This window comes from Scyliorhinus canicula, unplaced genomic scaffold, assembly GCF_902713615.1.
Source record: "Scyliorhinus canicula unplaced genomic scaffold, sScyCan1.1, whole genome shotgun sequence".
Taxonomy (NCBI): domain Eukaryota; kingdom Metazoa; phylum Chordata; class Chondrichthyes; order Carcharhiniformes; family Scyliorhinidae; genus Scyliorhinus; species Scyliorhinus canicula.
Genome location: NW_024055479.1, coordinates 152,718 through 173,448, shown reverse-complemented (window position 1 = coordinate 173,448; position 20,731 = coordinate 152,718). Strand labels below are relative to the sequence as shown.

General features: G+C 42.4%; 1 pseudogene; it reads right to left on the bottom strand.

The window, feature by feature from the left end:
- Window positions 1-813: 813 nt before the first annotated feature.
- On the bottom strand, window positions 814-20,341 carry LOC119960047 (annotated as a pseudogene).
- Between the last annotated feature and the right edge of the window lie 390 nt (window positions 20,342-20,731).

The window sequence follows — 20,731 nt, the reverse complement described above, 5'->3', positions numbered from 1 at the left end:
TGATTGGCTACTCTTAATTGGAAAAAATAATTAGGTACTCTAAATGTATTTTTTAAAAACTCCTTCGGAGGGAATTCAAAAAACAATGTGCAAACATTTGTCCTTTTTCGTTACTCTGATGGAGAAATGTGATTACAATGGGTTAATAATTTCTGTCAACGCCCCCCACCCCTATCAAGGGGTACACAGTACACAGGTAAGTGTATTGGGCTCCCGTAACAGCCTCCCCAAACAGGCGCCAGAATGTGGCGACTAGGGGTTTTTCACAGTAACTTCATTTGAAGCCTACTTGTGACAACAAGCGGTTTTCATTTTTCAATTCATCCTTGCGCTCTCTCTGCTGCCTGGGTTGGGATTCGAGGTTAAAGCGTGTTAACAATCATCAATTATCCTCTCCAGTTTGGAGTAGAGGGTTAACAAATTAACCTTTCTACTTTCTTTGATGAGCAGCAGAACGTGTTCCTATATGGCCGTCACTCCATTCCCATTAGGCGCACGATGCTAAACTGACAACTGACCCCAATTCTGAGTGATAGATAATGAACGAACCAGGGACACCGATATTTCAATTTGCTGCAGCTGTTTCTGAGGAATAGAAAACTATCCGAATTCAGCAGGAGGCATGTTGCAGAAAATACTCTGTGGAATTATGTAATGAATGAACTCCAATACATCTCTAGTCTGTGGTGCATCTGAACTGCGAGCGGTGGATGTAAGACTTGTGCCAGAGGAAGGTAGAATTTACGACTCCAGGCAGATAATTATTTCCGTGACATATTTACACAGGATTAAGTGAGCGATTGTGCATATAGCTAAGTTTTGAATGAAAGGCCTTTATTGTATTTTATTTAAGAACCGAAATGTGTCTGATTGGTTCTCAGTGACATGAATTAACGGTGTCCATCAGAGCGAGGGAAATGTTCACAAAACTGGGTTTACCGCTGGATTTATCAACCGTTCTGTTGATGATCTTCAAGGGGATGGCTTCATGTCCCACCACACAGGAGTAAGAAGCGCCGCTGGCCCACTCCTCCGCTGCAATGGATAACAGGCTGTACATGAAGAAGGAGCTATTGCCGTTCTCCGCCATCACCTCGGTGTTCTTGTAGTTCCCGGGATTCACCGGCTTGTCATTGACGGTCCACTTGACGAAGATCTCTCGGGGGGAGAAACCTCTCACTAAGCAGCTGAGGGAGACGAATCTCTGGGCGGAGACGTCTTCAGCCGAGGGCAGGAGGACAGAGACGGACGGTTCCCGCGGGTTGGGATCTGCAGAAAATGTACAACAAATGTTAAAAAATAGAATTCCAAAGACATTGGTGCAGGTGGCTCGGTGTGAGACGAATATGCATTGCCCTCAATTTAACATGTTTTCCTATCCCTCTTTCTTGTTTGTCCTGTTATCCATCCCGGTGTATGGGCGGGCGCAGTCCGTCTCTCTGTAAACTGAGAGTTGGTGTCAATTATCTGCCAGTCACATGAATCCTAACGAGGGACTAATTTGACCATGATTGCTATTGATGCTTAACTGGCGCATGAGTCATCTCATCTTACCTCAGTTCTATTTCAGTACGAGACACAGCCAGAGTGAGTGTGGGTATCGGGAATTAGGAGCACAATTCGATGCAGAGAGGAAAGTGCTGCCTTTTTCATATTTTGTGTTTGCTTTCTAATTTTTAAAAAATATTCAGAGAGTGGCCTTTCCCTGCTGCAGCAATAAAGGCAAAAGGGAGAGCAGTTTGGTAAGTAGTGGGTAACGTCGGGTAAATATTTACTGTTTTTATCACTTATAGTTTATAAGGACTTTTTGTGGTTTATAGTTTATAAGGGAAATAGTCTATAGCAACGTGGACCAGTAGAGAAGTGCCCGAGAATAATGGATATTGTCTGACATCAAGCATCCACGAAAGGTTTAATTTAAAAGTCTTAGCAGAAAAAAACAAAGGCGTGGCTTTTCTCCTTGTGTTCCACGTGGGAAGCTGGGAACATTTCCATTGCCAGGGGCTCGCAGGAATTGCGTCCAGCTTCACCTCCTGGAAATCTGCATTCCGAGACCAAGAGGCGGCTGGGGACACTGTGGTGCATCCTTAAGGCGGAGAGTGAAGTGGATAGCACCAATAGAGAGGTCGTCACACCGCAAGCACACACTCCAGGGGCAGGAACGGATTGGGTAACCAACATAAAGAGCAAAGGGACTAGACAGGTAGTTCATTCTGTGGCCATTCCACTGAAAAACTGAGATACCACTTTAGATACTGTTGAGGAGAATTACCTCTGTGGTAACATGGCAAAAGCCAAATCCGTTACTCGTCAGTTGGCTCCGCTGCATAGAGGAGCAGGTAGAAGTGTGGAAGTGCAATAGCTATCGGCGATTCTGCCTTTCAAGGGAAGGCAATAGGTAGGCATTTCTGTGGCCGCAAACGCGCGAATTCAGCAAGGTATTGCCTCCCTGGTGCTCGGGTCAACAATGTCTTGGAGCATTTAGAGAACATTGTGGATCAACAGCTAGTGATCATGGTACATATTGACACAAACCACACAGGTACAAAAACGGATGAGGGCCTAAAAATCAAAATATAGGTGGTTACGTAAAAAGTTGAGAACTAGCATTTGAAAGATGGTGAGCTCAGGATCAATACTAGTGCCATATGCTTGTCACCGTCGAAATATCAGGATATATAGGATGAATGAATGGCTGATGATATGGCGCGAGTGGGAAGGTTTAAGATGTTGTGGAATTCGGAGCTGGAACAGGAGGTGGGACCAAGACAAACTGTCCTTGGGGGAGCATTTTCTGAGTGGTTGGGGAGGGCTGAAACGAAAATGACAAGGGTGTGGGAATATATGCAAGTAGTTAGAGAAGGGGGAATCAGGAACACGAACTAACGACAGTCAGGGGAATAAGAAAAGTGACAGGCAAAGAAATCTACGAACAGGATCAAAAAGGACAATCGTACTGTAGAGGAGGAATTCCTGGAGTATATCCGTGATGGTTTTCTGAACCAAAACGTTGAACCACCAACGGGAGGGGAGATAATTCCAGAATGGATGTTGTGTAACGTGAAAGGAATAATTTGAAATACAGTTGTGCGAGACGCCGTGGGGATGCGCGACCATAAAATGATAGAATTTTGAATCTGGATGGAGAGTGACGTAGTTGAGTTTGAGAATAGGGTCCTGAACTTTAATGAACGAAACGTGGATGGTATGAGGTGCCAGTTAGCTATAAGATATTGGGAAACATTACGTAAAGGGATGACGGTGTATCGGAAATGGCAAATAATCTAAGATGTATGGGTGGTTGCAACAATCCGTTACTCCTGTCTGGCGTAAACTAAAAGGAGAAAGATGACCAAACGGTGGCGTACAATGGAATCAGTGACAGTATTAGATCTGAGGAAGTTGCATAAAAATTGGCCAGGAAAAAACAACAGGAGCAGTTTAGAATTCCGTAAAAGGGAACCAACGGTTTGATTCAGAAGCGCTTAACAGAGGACGAGAGTAAGTTTACAGGGAATATACACACTGTCTGTAAAACGTTCGACAGGTATGTGACGCGAAAAAGATTGGTGAAGATAAATGTAATCCCCTTATAGTCAGAAACAGAGAGATTTATAATTGGGAACAAAGGACTGGCTGCCAACTAAATGAATACATTGGTTCTGCATTCACAACGGGGGACAGAAATAACATACCAGATATTTTGGGGAACACAGGGTCTGGTGGGAGGGAGGAACTGAAGAATATTAATATTAGTAGATAAATGGTTTTAGGTCAATTGATAGGATTGATGGTCCATATAGACACCGGACCTGATAATGTATATACGAGAATGTTGAAGGAAGTGACCCTAGAAGTGATAGGTGTATTGGTTGTCACCTTTCAATATACAATTGTCTCTGGAACAGTTTTAAAAAAATAATAATTATCATAAAATCTTTTATTAGTGTCACAAGTAGGCTTACATTAACACTGCAATTAAGTTACTGCGAAAAGCACCTAGTCGCCACACTCCAGTGCCTGTTCCGTTACACAGAGGGAGAATTCAGAATTTCCAATTCACCTAACAAGCACGTCTTTCAGGACTTGTGTAAGGAATCCGGAGGAAACCCACGCAAACACGATGAGAACTTCCAGACAGTGACCAAAGCCAAGAATCGAACCTGAGATCCTGGCGCTGTGACAAAGCAGTGCTAACCACTATGCTACCGTGCCACCCATTTCCAGGTTAGATGATAGCTAATCTAACACCATTACTTACATAGGGATGTAAATAGAAAAGAGAATTATTGACCAGTCACCTTGCCATCGGCAGAGATGCAAATTCTAGACCCATTATCAGTCGCTGAAAGTAAGCCCGCAGGTACAGGAGGCAGTAAAGAAGGCAAATGCTATGTTGGCCTTCATAGGGAAAGGATTTGAGTACAGGAGTACAGATGATTTACTGACATTCTTTAGGGCCTTGGTGAGGCCAAACTTGGAGTATTGTTTGCCGTGTTGGTGTCCTTATCTGAGCAAGGATGATCTTGCTATGGAGCAGTGCAGCAAAGGTTCACCGACATCATTGCTGGGATGGCGATGTCATACGAGGAGAGAGTTAAGTCGGTTAGGATTAGATTCAATGGAGGTTAGAAGAGTGACAGGGTATCGCATAGAAACCTACACAATATTTGACAGTGCAGATTTGTAAAAGAAAGTTCCCGATGTTGCACGAGTCCAGAACTAGGGATCATAGTTTGAGGATAAGGGATAAACCTCTGAGGACTGAGGTGAGGAAACATTTAATCACCCAGAGTGTGCTGAATCTGTGGAATTCACTACCGCAGAAGGTAGTTGAGGCCAAATCGTTGTGTAATTTCAAGATGTTATTAGATATAGCTCTTGGGGCAAAGTGATGTGGGGTAAGGCGGGATCAGGGTATTGAACTTGATGATCAGTCATGATCACAATGAATGGGGTAGCTGGCTCGAAGGGCCAAATGGCCCCCTCCTGCTTCTATTTTCTATGTACGTTTCTATGTATTGAAGAGTTTGTAGCAATGGATTTGAAAAACTGCAGAATCGGACAGTGAGCATGGATTTACGAAATGGAATTTGTGCTTGACAATTCTACTGGAATCCTTTGAAGATGCAGCGAGTACAGTTACTGAGGGAGAGTCAGGGCCTGTGCTTTGTTTAGATTTTATGAAGGTTTTCAACAAAGGCCAAATAAAATATTAGTCTATAAAATTAAAGCGCATCGGTTTGGGGTTAGTATATTGAGATGGATATAAAACTGTTTGGTAAACAAGAAACAGAATAGGATTGAATTTTGCCGAATGGTAGACAGTGACATTTGGTGAACTGTCGGGATTGGTGCTTGCAGCCCAGATATTTACAATAAATATTCATGGTTTTGACGAGGGAATTAAATTCAATATCTCCAAACTTGCAGATGACACCTAGCTGGGTGGGAGGGCAGGCTGTGAGAAGGATACAGAGATGCGTCAATGTGATTTGGACAAGCTGAGTGAGTAGACAATGCGGGCACATGTAGTGCAGTGTTGATAAACGTGAAGCTATCCAATTTGATGGCAAAAACAGGACTGCAGATTATGATCTGAATGGCTATAAATTAAGAGAGAGACATGTGCAACGAGATCTGGGTGTTCTCGTATACCAAGCGCTGAAGGTAAGCATACAAGTGATCAGGCACTGAAGAAGGCAAATGCTATGTTGGCCTTTACAGCGAGAGGATTCGAGTACAGGAGCAGAGATGACTTGCTGTAATTATACAGTTCTTTGGGGGGGGGGGCAACATTTGGAATATTCTATGCAGTTTTGGTCTCCTGATCTGAGCAAAGATTTCCATGCTATAGAGGGAGCACAGAAACGGTTTACCAGACTGATTCCTGGGCTGGTATGACTGATGTATGAGGAGGGATAGAGTAATTTAGGATTATAGGGCAGCACGGTAGCATAGTGGTTAGCACTGTGGCTTCACAGCGCCAGTGTCCCAGGTTCGATTCCCTGCTGGGCAACTGTCTGTGCCGAGTCTGCATGTTCTCCCCGTGTCTGCCTGAGTTTCCTCCGGGTACTTCGGTTTCCTCCCACAGTTCAAAAACGTGCAGGTTAGGTGGATTGGCCATGCTAAATTGCCCTTAGTATCCAAAGAAATGTTAGGAGGGGTTATTGCTTACGGGGATAGGATGGAAGTGAGGGCTTAAGTGTGTCGGTGCAGACTCGATGGGCCGATGGCCTCCTTCTGTATTGTATGTTCTATGTTCTATATTCGCTAGAGGATGGAAGAATGAGGGGGAAACCTATAAAATCCCAATAGGACTAGACAGCGTAGATGCACGAAGGATATTCCCGATCATGGGTTGTTCACAAACCAAGTCATAGTCTAAGGCAGGGGTGGGCAAACTTTTCCGTGCAAGGGCCACATTCAGAAATTCACAATTCACAAAGGGCCGCATAGTATATTAAGTAAAATAATTACTTCACCCGGTTATGATTCTGGGCGCCTCATATAGAACATGGAACAGTACAGCACAGAACAGGCCCTTCAGCCCTCGATGTTGTGCCGAGCAATGATCATCCTACTCAAGTCAACGTATCCACCCTATACCAGTAAGTAACCCAACAGCCCCCCCCCATTAACCTTTAAAAAAAAATTTTTTTTTTTTAAATTAAAAAAATTTTTTTTTATTTTTTTATTTTTTTTAATGACTTGGAGGGCCGCAGAAATACCTTTGGCGGGCCGCATGCGGCCCGCGGGCCGTAGTTTGCCCACCCCTGGTCTAAGGCACCTTTTTGGATGAAAGGAGGAAACTTTGTTTCACCCAGAGAGTGGTCAGACTGCGTTATTTGCTGCAATAGGAAGCAGGTGAAGCTGAGACGCTATCGAGACAGTGTCAGGTATAACTCTAAAAGGACCAAACGATATTGGGGGAAAGCCAGCACAGATTATTGGATTGGGTGATCAGCCATGTTCATAATGAATAGCCCAACTGCCTCCTCCTGCTCCAATTTACTATGTTTCTATGACAATTGAATCGTAATTAGAGCATAGAGACAGGCCATTCGGCGCAACTGCTCGATGCTTCTGTTTAGGTTCAACACCTTATTTGTTTTAGTGTTAAATCCTTCTGTTCCTTTCTCATTCGTTCACTTATCCAATTTCTCCTTAAATCTATGATCTGCGCTTTCGGAGGATTTCGTTATTGGAATTAACAATTATCAATGTGGTCCATTAAACACTAAATATAAGGGACAGGCCTTTGCTTCAATCTCACCTTCTTCTTTGTGGATGGATTTTTTTAAGGGCGTTGGCAGATCCTGGTGGCTCGCCACACAGTCAAACACAGCCCCACTCAGCCAGGCTTGTGTCGAGATGTTTAATTTGCTCACCACACTCCCAGTATCTGCCCCAGGCTGTTCAGCAATCTCTGATTTCAGCGGCTTCTTCGCTTCACTCCAGGACACGTTGACTCCATAAGGAGTATTCGAAATGATGCAGGTTAAGGTTACAGTCGCCTCCAGTAAGACCTGTTCTATTGACGGAGGCAGTATTTTTACTGAGACATCAGTGCAAGGGGCAGGCTCTGTGAATGACAAATTAAAATCAACCCAAATTCCATCTTTAGCATCAGGACAGCAGTATTCAGCCTTCACTTTCTAAAGGAAACTATACCAACCTCGATGTATCAACCCTTAACAATTCCTTAAATCTTCAATATACAATGGTACACCAGCTTCCTCCGTACGTGACACCGTTTTAGAAATTCACTTTCCAATGCTTTGAACAGAAGCTGTTACCAGTAAACGGTTCCAGAAATCAATGCGATGTCGGCGTCTCTGGCTAGGCCAGCATTTATTGCCTATCCATTATTTATCTTGAGAGGTGGAGGTCAACTGTCTTCTTCAACCACTGTCGTCCATGTGGTGTATATATCCCCAGCCTTGTTATGGAGTGAATTCCAGAATTTTGGCCCAGCAACAGTGAAGGGATGGTGAGAAATTTCGAGGTCGAGATGTTCTTTCTTTTATTCATTTATGTGATGTGGGAGTCGCTGGTTAGGTCAGCATTTCTTGCCCATTTCTAGCTGCCCTGCAGAGGGCGGTGTTGAGTTGCCTTCTTGAACTGCTGCAGTCTCTGAGGTGAAGGTACACCCACTGTGCTGTTAGGGAGGCAGTTCAGGATTTTCCCCAGCGGCAGTGAAGGAGCGCCGATATGTTTCCAAGTCAGGGTGGTGAGTGACTTGGAGGGGTACATCCAGGTGGTGAGGTTCCCAGGTATCTGCTGCTCTTGTCCTTCGAGATGGTGGGTTTGTATGTTGCTGTCTGAGGAGCCTTGGTGCGTTACTGCAGTGCATCTTGTAGATGGTACACACGGCTGCCATTGTTCTTCGGTGGTGGAGGGTTTGAATGTTTGTGGAAGGGGGAGCAATCAAGCGGGCTGCTTTGTCCTGGATGGTGTCGAGCTTTTTGAGTGTTGTTGGAGCTGCATTCATCCAGACAAGTGAGAGTATTACTTTACACTCCTCACTTGTGCCTTGTAGATGGTGGACAGGCTTTGGGGGATCAGGAGGTCAGTTGCTTGCTGGAGGATTCAATGGTAACTCCCAGAATGTTGATTGTGAGGGATTCAGTGGTGGTAATCCCATTGAATGTCAAGGGGCGGTGGTTACATCCTCTCTTGTAGGAGATGGTCGCGAATGCAACTTACCACTTTTTATTACTGCTGGATATTGTCCTGGTCTTGCTGCATTTGGACATGGACAGCTTCATTATCTGAGGAGTTACGAATGGTGCTGAACATTGTGCAGTCATCCGCTCTTCTGACCTTAAAATGGCGAGTGACTTGGGGGGCAAATTCCAGAAGGTAGTCATCCTGCTGCACTTGTCCTTTGTGATGGTAGCGGTCGTGGGATTTGAAGATTCTGTTAACGGAGGCACAGTAAGTTCCTGCAGTGTATTTTGTAGATTATTTTTTAAAAATCTTTTCAAAGGGTAATTTAGCGTGGCAAATCTATTTAATACATCCTTGGGTTGTAGAGTTGAAACCCACGCAGACACAGGGAGAATGCGCAAACTGTATCTTGCAGATTCTAAATACTGCTGCTGCTCTATGTTGGAGGTGGAGGAAATGAATGTTTGTGGAAGAGGTGCAAATCAAGCGGCCTCTTTTGCCCTGGATGGTGTCAAGCTTCTTGAGTGTCGTTGGAGCTGCACTTATCCAGGCAAGTCAATAATGACTGAAACTCAGCCACTGAATAACATCAGTCTCGAGGGAACATGTCTTTGCTGATGTGATCAAATCCTGAATGTTGAGCAATCTAATACAGCTCTTACATCAGAGTGAAGCACAAAGAACATGGCAATAAATTAGAAGTTGTAGCTTAATAAAATTCTGCATAATGCTTAAAATCGCAGCATAGAATGATCAATATTTCCCCGGTTTGATTCTCTTACCTTCAGATGTGCCGATATTCCGACTTTGTGTGAGCCCTTTATGAGTGACCTGGCAGGTATAGACCGCTTTGCTGAACCATTCCCCAGCGGAGACTGTCAGCCGACTGCTCGCCGAGAAGTTCTCGTTCACTTCACAGGCGGGAGAGGTGAGAATTCCTGAACCCATGGGTTGTCCATTCTTCAACCACTTCACCGCCATTGACTTTGGACGGAAATCGATGATTGAACAGACGATGGTTGCAAATTTAGTGCGTGTGATTTCTTCATTGGAACTCACAGTGAGGAGAAGATTTGGAGGTTTGTCATTTTTACGACCTTCAAAAACAAGTGTTAGATATTTCTTATAGACGAAATTTAGAATAAATAAAATGAGCTGTTATACATGCCAGTTTTTGTGGTCAACAGACACGAACCTGGATTTTCCTGGGATCAGGAATACAGTGATTACTATAACTGCGTTATAACCAAGACCTTACACAAGGTATTCATAGATTTCCTATTTTGTACTGGTTCCACAACACTTACATGTCATTCCAATGCTCTTGTCTGAGCCGTTGTGTCGAACCTCACAGCTGATTTTGCTGCATGCCCCCTCTGACTCAGGGATGGTTAACTGGCTGCTCAGGGTGTAGGTTCCCTTTATGTTTCTCACTGCCGGATAAGTCTTCAATCCAGTGGTGATCGGCTGCCCATCTTTCTTCCAGGTAAGGCTGCTGATTTTTGGGGAGTAGTCCATCGCCAAACAGCCGTAGGTCACGGAGCCGTCGGTGTTGTGTTGCTGACAGGAGGGGGCCAGGTTGTAGAGAGTGGGTTGAGACGGCGTCGCTGGAAAAGAAAGACGGATTGAACATGTCAGATCCAATTGTTTGCTTTTAATTCGTAACCAAACAACTTAAAATTAGGTTATAGTTATACATTTATTCAATTTTTAAAAATAAATTTAGATTACCCACTTCATTTTTTCCACATGAGGGGCAATTTAGCGTGGCCAATCCACCTTCCCTGAACATTTTTGGGTTGTGGGGGTGACACCCACGCCAACACGGGGAGAATGTGTAAACTCCACACGGGCAGTGACCCAGAGCCGGAATCGAATCGGGGACCTCGGCGACGTGAGGCAGCAATGCTAACTCCTGTGCCACCGTGCTGCCCTATTCCATTATTTTGACAGTAATCTGTACATCCGCATTTGAGTTTCCATCAGTACCATTATGAATTGTTCTTCCCATGTTCACTTTCTCTGCCTCTGACACAATTTTTAAAATGTTGATTTTAGCTGAATGACGTCGACTTCGTTAGATTAAAATAGAAGAGCAGAACATTTTCCAAATATTGCAACTACCATTTCAAAAATATTTACATTTTCGTGAAGAACAAAGTGTTTTCTCGTCGTCAGGTTGTTGCACTGGAAACTGGCCTTATTGAAATTTGCCACTCCAGCCCCATGGCCCTCACAAAATAATAACTCCGATTCAAACGGTGCTTGGCAGGGAGTGCTTATAAAATAGCCCTACAACTCTAAACCTGAGTACAAGATAAAGTAATTCCAACATTTTCTAATCATGACCTGCAGTGCCCTTGGAGCTAAAGTGGGTTGTGAGACCAAATGTAAAACACCTTCAAATAATTCCAGTCTTGCAGAAAATGAAGGCCATGATTCCGAAAGGTGCATTCTGACCATGAGGTTGCTTTCTCGAGCAACTTCGGAACATTGAATCGTCGATTTTCTTCAGATCTTGTTTGCTGTGGAGAAACTCACTTAACTCCCCAAATATTTTATATTTCAGTATTAAATATTTTAGAGTTAGACTGTTCCACATTTTGTCCATTGGACACCTCCTACATACATTTACTACCAGCCTCCTGACATCTGCACAGGATTCTCCCATTCTTGATATTACATTTCATCCGTCATTCCATTTTAAAAGCTGCCTTAAACCTTCCTCTTGGACAAAGCTTGTGGGGAACTGCCATAACTTCTCATTATATGACTCGGGGTAGGTCATCTCTTGTAAAGGTCGAGGAAAATGTTTGGGGCGTCGCACTACATTGCAGTGGTCATACAATTGCAGCTCACTATTGAATTTAGAGGATTTTAAAAAATTTTTTGGATCGGTTTACTTTTCTTCATTATAGATGTTACTTATAGTCATACAAGTTATCACATGTTTAAAACAAATCACTGCATGCTCTTTAAGAATAACAGCATTATAAATTATGAAATATAATGTCTGGGGAAAAAAGCTATTCAGTTGATCATGACTTTGATCTTCCTTTCAAAAGTTCAATTTTACCAAACTATTACGCATTCCACTGAGTCATCTTTGTCTACAGGAATAGTGCCAGAAGACTGGGAAGATAGCAAATGTTGTTGCCTTGTTCAAGGAGGGGAGTAGAGACAACCTCGGTAACTATAGACCAGTGAGCCTTACTTCTGTTGTGGGCAAAGTCTTGGAAAGTTTTATAAGAGATAGGATGTATAATAATCTGGAAAGGAATAATTTGATTAGAGATAGTCAACACGGTTTTCTGAAGGGTAGGTCGTGCCTCACAAACCGTATTGAGTTCTTTGAGAAAGTGACCAAACAGGTGGATGAGGGTAAAGCAGTTGATGTGGTGTATATGGATTTCAGTAAAGCGTTTGATAAGGTTCCCCACTGTAGGCTATTGCAGAAAATACGGCGGCATGGGATTCAGGGTGATTTAGCAGTATGGATCAGAAAATGGCTAGCTGTAAGAAGACAAAGGGTGGTGGTTTATGGGAAATGTTCAGACTGTAGTCCAGTTACTAGTGGTGTACCACAAGGATCTGTTTTGGGGCCACTGCCGTTTGTCATTTTTATAAATTACCTGGAGGAGGTCGTAGAAGGATGGGTGAGTAAATTTGCAGATGCCACTAAAGTCGGTGGTGTAGTGGACAGTGCGGAAGGATGTTACAAGTTACCGAGGGACATAGATAAGCTGCAGAGCTGGGCTGAGAGATGGCAACTGGAGCTTAATGCATAAACGTGTGAGGTGATTCATTTTGGAAGGAAAAACAGGAAGACAGAATACTGGGTTAATGGGAAGATTCTTGGTAGTGTGGATGAGCAGAGAGATCTCGGTGTCCATGTACATAAATCCCTGAAAGTTGCCACCCAGGTTGAGAGGGTTGTTCAGAAGACGTGCGGTGTGTTAGCTTTCATTGGTAGAGGGGTTGAGTTTCGGAGCCATGAGGTCAAGTTGCAGCTGTACAAAACTCTGGTGCAGCCGCATTTGGATATTGCGTGCAATTCTGGTCGCTGCATTATAGGAAGGATGTGGAAGCATTGGAAAGGGTGCAGAGGAGATTCACCATAATGTTGCCTGGTATGGAGGGAAGATCTTATGAGGGAAGGCTGAGGGACTTGAGGCTGATTTCGTTAGAGAGAAGAAGATTAAGAGGTGACTTAATTGAGGCACACAAGATGATCAGAGGATTAGAAAGGATGCACAGTGAGAGCCTTTTTCCTGGGCTGGTAGTGTGCAGCACGAGGGAACATAGCTTTAAATTGAGGGGAGATAAATATAAGACAGATGTTAAAGGTAGGTTCTTTACTCAGAGAGTAGTAAGGGCGTGGAATGGCCTGCCTGCAACAATAGTGGATTCGCCAACGCTAAGGGCATTCAAATGGTCATTGGATAGACGTATGGATGATAAGGGAATAGTGTACATGGGCATTAGAGGGGTTTCACAGCTCGTCGCAACATTGTGGGGCGAAGGGCCTGTACTGCACTGTAATGTTCTATCTATCTATGTATCTACTTTTTGACAGGCCATATCCGGTCCTAACAACCAAGCGTTTATAAATTGCAATCCTTTCTCCCTTAAATGTTTCCATGTTTATTTAAACAAAATATATTTTATAGACCAACATCTGATTTGGGGAAATAACTTCTTGAATTCCAGTAAGAAGAAACCCTTTCTGTTGTACAAAACACCTCCACCAGATTTCATCCTAATTTTCTTTGTTCTCATGACAGTAATGGATATTTGAAATAACTGGTCGATGACTCCTTTCACATATAAATGTACATTTGACATTGGCGTTGCGAGGGATAATTTTACAAACGTTAATACCTGGAACTGAATTTTTGTGTGAATAGTCATTTAATCTAGTTTATCTATTTCCTTCTGAAAAAGAGTTGTGCTCTCCCATACATTCTCTACACAGATCTACTGAATGTCTATCTCAAGTTTGGTCGCCCCGCACCCCAGCCCGACAACTCAATTAATACTACTAATTGAGCACAATTCCATGCGTTGAAAATATAAAACGCCATTGTTTAAATAGTCTATTTCATTTAGCAATCTAACTTCCTAAGTTCTACCTCTTATTTATTTTACCAGCTGTTTCTGTTTGATCACAGGACAGACATTTTGTGTATACATCAACGCTTGCACTCATTAAACGTCATAATTCGAGTATATGTCAATGGGTTACATAGATAAAAGAACGGAATCATCTAGTCTGTTGATATGATCAACTCGCACTTCTGTTTTGTGGCTGATTCAGATACCTGAGTTATTCGGAAATAACACTCTACAGTATGGAATATCAAGGATTACTAATTTTTGTCACGGTGGAGAATTAGAGGGATGCACATTGACAACGTTTTTGAAAGCAGCAGGAAAGGTTGTTAAGGTGGCTTGAAAAGCGAATGGAAGTCTTGTAAATAGGAGCCCCGACAAGGAGAAATTCATGATGACGTTTTTCAAGCACTCACCAGGCTGCGCTATCTTCTGAAAACTTCTGACCACCACTTTAGGGAAATGGTCAAGTCCCTGTGGAGAATACGGAGAGGATGTACTAAGGTGATATCACGTGTGGGAGAGTTCAATATTATAGAGAGGTTACACCAGCTAACTTGTTCACGTTCTAACCGTGTGTCTTATGGGGTTATTGGAGAGATATGTTCAAAATGATGAGATATTGTTAATATAATAGTTGAGGAGAAAATGTTTCTGCTGGTTATCGAAAGGAAACAATTGACAAAATAATTAGGAAATTTAGGGTGATGCAGAACGTGTTTTGCTCCAGTCAGAAGGTGTTGACTTTGGAATTATAGAGTGGTTACTGCAAATGAGAAGATCATCCAGATCATTGTGTCTGCCCCGGTTCGCTGCATCTGGAATGAATAAAGTGATTTGATATGTCAATTAATTAACAGATTTACGAGTTGTGGGTCCAAATTGGAACTATTTTAGAGTCAAAATGGGCATAATGAGCCGAATTACTCAGTTATCTACGACATAATTCTACCAGTCTGTAGGACTCATTGGACACATTCTTTCTCATTTGATGGGAGAAAATGTTTAATACTCCCTTGCAGCTCTTTGATATCATTATATTGTTTGGAATAATGGAAACTTACGTTAAAATAAAGGGATCTGATTAATCTGAGGTAACTGAGTCAATCGAATGCACACAAGGAATTAGGTTTATGATGAAACAGCCGATTTCAGACTAAATGCAGCACTTGAAATATGTGACAGAAATGTAGTTTTGTGGCTTTATACTCTGTATGGTGGCCCAGTGGGATACTTGCACCTCGATCCTGTTATTTTTGTCAGTGAACAATTTCAAAGAATAGAATGAAATAATAATTTGAACCAAAAGTTTCTTATGTTGGTTATTTGGCATGGGCGTCTAATCATTCTCTATTTCGGGAGTGAAAATAACTTGCAGCTTCCTATCAGACCAGAACAGACGCCGCTCGCTGGAGCATTGCTCTCACTTCCTGAAAGTATTATAAAACCGCGTTCAAAGTCAGGTCGCTCTCATGGAATGATTATTTGGTACTCAAATGCCTAAACATAATTAATTCAGTAAAATGCATGCATGTTCATTTTTTAGAAAGATTGTTAAAATCAATTAAAGTGCATTAGTTCACAGGAGTAACGGGAGAATTTGTGTTTACGAACATACTTATTGAGATTGAAGCTGATTAAATGTGTTTAATGATGTGGGGAGAAGACGTTCAGGTCAGGCACAGGACAATTATGAAGTTATGACCTCTCCTGACTCTCTTGCCTCTGAATACCCTCCCGCCCCAAGTCCTGTCTCTCCGCCTCCTTCCACCACCAAACCCCCAACTCCCGGAGTAACTCAACAATTTTATATCAAAGCCGACCATCATCTAGAGAAGACACAAAGGGGGACAACTATTGAATAAATTCCATATGCCTCTATGAATGCCAATCCAACAACATTCAATAAATTCGACGCTGTCAAGAACAATGTCGCCAGCAAAATTCGCACCACACCCACCACCTTAAAAACTCACTCTCTCTACCTCCGGTGCACAGTGTCCCTTACAACAACGACTCGACAAAGCTCCTTCCCAACCCACGTCCCTCCACCAGCTGAAAGTGGAATGGCTCCCACTGACGATAGTGTAACCTTCAGTTCTCCTTGAATACACAATTATCATGATTTGAACTATATAATCATTTCTTTACTCTTACCTGGGGATAATCATGCAATTCGCTTCCTAACATTACTTTGAGTGTACTGACACACATTGTTTCAGCGGTTTAAGAATGCGACTCCTCCAGGTGCTCCGGGGTTCCACCATAGTCCAACCATGTGCAGGCTAGGTGGGGCTACGGTGTTAGGGGGATAAGTCGCGTAGTCGGCCGAGGTAACGTGCCCTTTAAGAGGGTAACTACACTTTCGATGGTCCGAATGGCCTTCTTTTGCACTGAAAGGATTCCATAGACTCTATAGGATTCAACGACACTTTCTGAAACTAAACTAGAAAACTGCAAAAAATGCTGGCCTTGCCATGTAATCTTAGATCAATATGAAAATCGCTTACTGTCACGAGTAGGCTTCAATTAACTTACTGCGAAAAGCCCCTAGTCGCCACATTCCGGCGCCTTTAATTGGAGGCTGGTAGGGAATTGAACCGTGCTGCTGGCCTGCCTTGGTCTGCTTTAAAAGCCAGCGATTTAGCCCAGTGTGCTAAACCAGCCCTCTGTATACTTTTTCATGCCGTCTGTTCACTCCTTCTGCACCATCTCATTCAGAGAACATTAGGAGCAAAAGTTAAATGTAGAGTAAAATTCACTTCAAATTGCCTAATTCAACAGTCCCAATATTACTGGTTACAAATCGAACTAAACTCTTTTGCTAGGCTGTCGATTGTGTGTGATTTTCCCGGTCTGTCAGGAGTCCGATTTCTGATGCATACAATTAAATATGAAGTCAAACTTTCACATTGATCATGCATACTTTTTGAAGAAATTAATCCGATTGCACGCCTTGAAAAACAGGAGAAGGAAGCGGAAGGTTTACAACCAGTCAGCAAGGTTCCTGGTACAACACAGTGACCAGGCGCATGGAACTGAACAGACACAAGCAGTGCTACAACCGAGTTTCCAGCAGATAAATACGTTCAGTCTGTCAATTTCATTCAAACGGTGTGATTCTATTTGATCAATGATCCATTACCACAATAATAACGCCTTTGACATTCAGTCTTGAAAAAACAAAGATTTAGTTTCCCTGAATATGAGCATATCAAGCTTTGCAGATTAGGGATAATTTGATGTTCTTAAAAGACACGCAGTGACAGGGGAAGCAACACACAAACCGGGAAGCATTCATATTCAAAACTCATTCTCCACAGGTTTGACATAACAATTTCGTAATGGAATGTAGCTAACAAAGAAATCAAGGCAAAGCTCCTTACCGAGCATCTTACAGTTGACGAAATATATGTGTTGTTTTCTCAATTCATTTTGGATGCAATTAAACATTCTTCCTAACCGTTGAGATCTGAGACTGGTTTTTCCCATCCAAGAGAAGCGTTTGCTCGGTGCCGCACCGCTCGTTGGCGGGGGGGATTCTCCCCTCCTGCCACTTGCCAATAGGATTTTCCATTTAAGCCACCCCACTCCGTCGGGAAAGCCGCCGGAGGGGGTGCGCCGCCGGCGGGAAGAGTGAATCCTAACGGCCGGGGCCATGAGCTCACTGAAATTACTCAGTTGTAGGAGATCACATGTGTGTAGAATAAGTTCGAGTTATTATGGTTACAGTTAATTTGCTTGTTAACAGATTTGTACTCAATAATAAAAAATAATTTTGACATTTCAAAATATGTTTCTGCCTAATACTTTGTGAAATAATTGGGGTAAACTGAATTAGTATGGCACTTAACCTATGTTACGTAATACAAATAAAATTAACAGAGGGAAATATTGAGACATATATGTCATTTTATTTAAATCTAATCACATTTTAAGAATTTAAAATGGGCAATACCTATAACTGCCCTTTTTACCGACAAACATGTAAACACTAAAATATTCGTAAAGACGTTCATGTATTATAACCTCAATTAATCCTCTGTAAGTGGTTTACATGATGCATTTGAGTGGAATATTTTAAGTAGTTCCTAATTTTGAGTGGGCCACTTCGCACGGTCGGTTTATGGGCTGTAATATCAGCTGGTTGGCAAAACAAGACTCTCATATTTAAATATTGTCGTAAATCGTAACTATATATATTATTACAGGAGTGAATATTTAAAAAATGTCTGTGTTATAACCTACAGGCAGCAACTTTATTGATCAGAAACTGCCAGGGCCTATATATATCCGCAGTTTGTGAGCGGTAACGGTACTACCTGGATTTAATAACTCGGGCAATTTTTCAAAAATACACCTGCAATTCACACAATTGCCGGAAATATGTTAATAAATATATTATTAATTCGAGAAGAGCCAAACTGAAGCATCTAAATCTTGGGAACAATTCATTCAGAACGTTTGCGAGAAAGTAAGGCGCAATTTCCTTGTTCAATGTAATATTTAGTAAAGAACTAACCATAAAGGTCAGATATAATCAGTATTTCAGCTCTGATTCTTTCCTGTGTGCAGCACAGTTATAGGAGACGGTATTGATTTCAGGTTCGATGCTACTGGCAGACTTTTGATTTAAAATAATTCGCTCACTTTCCTGTTTTATTTGCAAATCTCTAGCCATATGCAAATACACCAACTATTTAACCATCATTATTAACAATTCCTTCACAAAACCGTTTAGGATTAGGTTAATTATAATTACCTCACTGTCAAAGTACAAATAAAATTGATGGGATAATATAGTTGCGGCTGCACACAAATAATATCATAACCGGATGCATATATTGCCAAAATGCAATATAAAACTCCTATGTAAGTAAATGCGAACGTTCATTTATCTGTTTTAGCCTGGGATATAACAATTACTTCAAAATGGCTTGTGAAACTGAACACTGATTGGAATCAGAATGTCTTATTGAAATATTTGCAGGGATAATAAAAAAAATACTTACAACTTGAAGTTTTCCGTTCATGTTGTTTGTGCCCAGTACACAGCAGCATTGTGAAAGGGGATTGATGATAATGATATTAATTTAACCGCACCTTTATTCAATACGGAGAGATATTGGCTCATTCTAGCTGTTTGAATGACATTCATTTTACTCTCCATTTGGTGAACTTGTTAATTAAATAGTTTGTGACCACAGTTACAAAATATGTTCTGAGCGAGCATCATAAACCCTGTCTTTATTTAAACTGCAATTATCACAATTTTTAAAAATGCACCAACATATCTGAAAATGTTAATTTTTCATTTTAACGTCTGCCTGTTTTCTGCCTACAATCGTGCTTGAAGTATTTCATGCAATCAGTTAACGTTTAACCGCGCAATCTCACGGAGTTGAAACAATGCATGAGCAAGTCAGAAACGCAAAATGTTTCCACAAATTTTACTTATTCAAAGTAACGCAGTCACATCTTCTCCACCGTAGAAAAATACCAAATCACGTCAATAATAATCTTTATTGTCACAAGTAGGCTTACATTAGCACTGCATTTAAGTTACTGTGAAAAGCCCGGAGTCGCCACACTCCGGCGCCTGTTTGGGTACAGAGGGGGAGAATTCAGAATGTCCACATTACCTAACAGCATGTCTTTCGGGACTTGTGCGAGGAAACCGGACCACTCGGAGGAAACCCACGCAGACACAGGGAGAACGTGCACTCCACACAGACAGTGACCCAAGCAGGGACTCTAACCTGGGACCCTGGAGCTGTGAAGCAATAGTGCTAACCAATGTGCTACCGTGCGCTGAAACACGTTTCATGGAGACGCAGCTGTTTTTCTTCTATTATGCATATTTTTCCAACCAAAACAAATGCCTGGTACAATTAAAATTCAACATGGAATTCAAGGAGCCCGCTCGCCAACAAACTATTTAATTCGGAACATAACCAGAAAATTGGAATAATGGCAACAACTTTGTGAGTAGGCATAAATAAATGCAAGAATCTGACCTGCCGTCACTGTCACCATGGTGCCTTGTCCCCAGTATTCGCCACCCCAGTATTTTGTAGGCTGCCATGAACAGTAATAGATGGCGATGTCTTGGTCTTCAGATTCCGTATGTCCAAAGCGAAGATGTTCTTCGTAAGGTCTTTGGACGCAGTAAATCGGTTCTCAATCCCTGGGGCGTAGTAATTGTTGGATGCAGTATAATAGTAAAGCAACCACTGTAAACCCTGTCCGGGGACGAATCGGACCCAATGAAGGCTGAAGCCGCCTACGCGGAACCCGCTGGCTTTGCAAGTCAGTCTCAGGGAGCCTCCGGGACGCCCGGTCTCTGCCTCTGGCTGAGTCAACACAACCTGCGACTGGACACCTGTAAAAATATATCAAAAAGCCCGAGGATTAATGCTGGTGAAATGATTGGTGACTCTGGAACATTCCAGAGAGAGACTAACACTGAGACAGTAACAGTGAGAGACTTGGACAATAAAAATTACTCACGGGATAAGAAAGTCAGCAACAAACTGAGAGAAATGGCCCACCTCATCCTTCTGGCCATTTGGGGGAAATGGTTGTGTCAGGAACTCAGTGAACAAACCAGCTCCCGGACTGTTGGATTCGGGTCCCAGTGAGCGGCATTTAAATACCCGGCAGAAGGGGGCGGCTTTCCAGGCGCCGCCTGTTGATTCCCTGGTGGAGGCGGCGACTGGATCCACGTCCCGCCTTCCACACCCCCAACAGAATGGACTCAGAGATTTACTATAGGGTTATTATTAAAACTGACATTTTATCTGTATCGGAATATTTATTTGTCTGAATTGATTCGTTGTAATACCTCTCCTCTTCCTAATGGCAAAATTACATCTGAATATTTGGTTATAAAAACTAATTCCATTGTAAATTAAGCCCCTTTATTTCTACACTCCAATATAAGGGA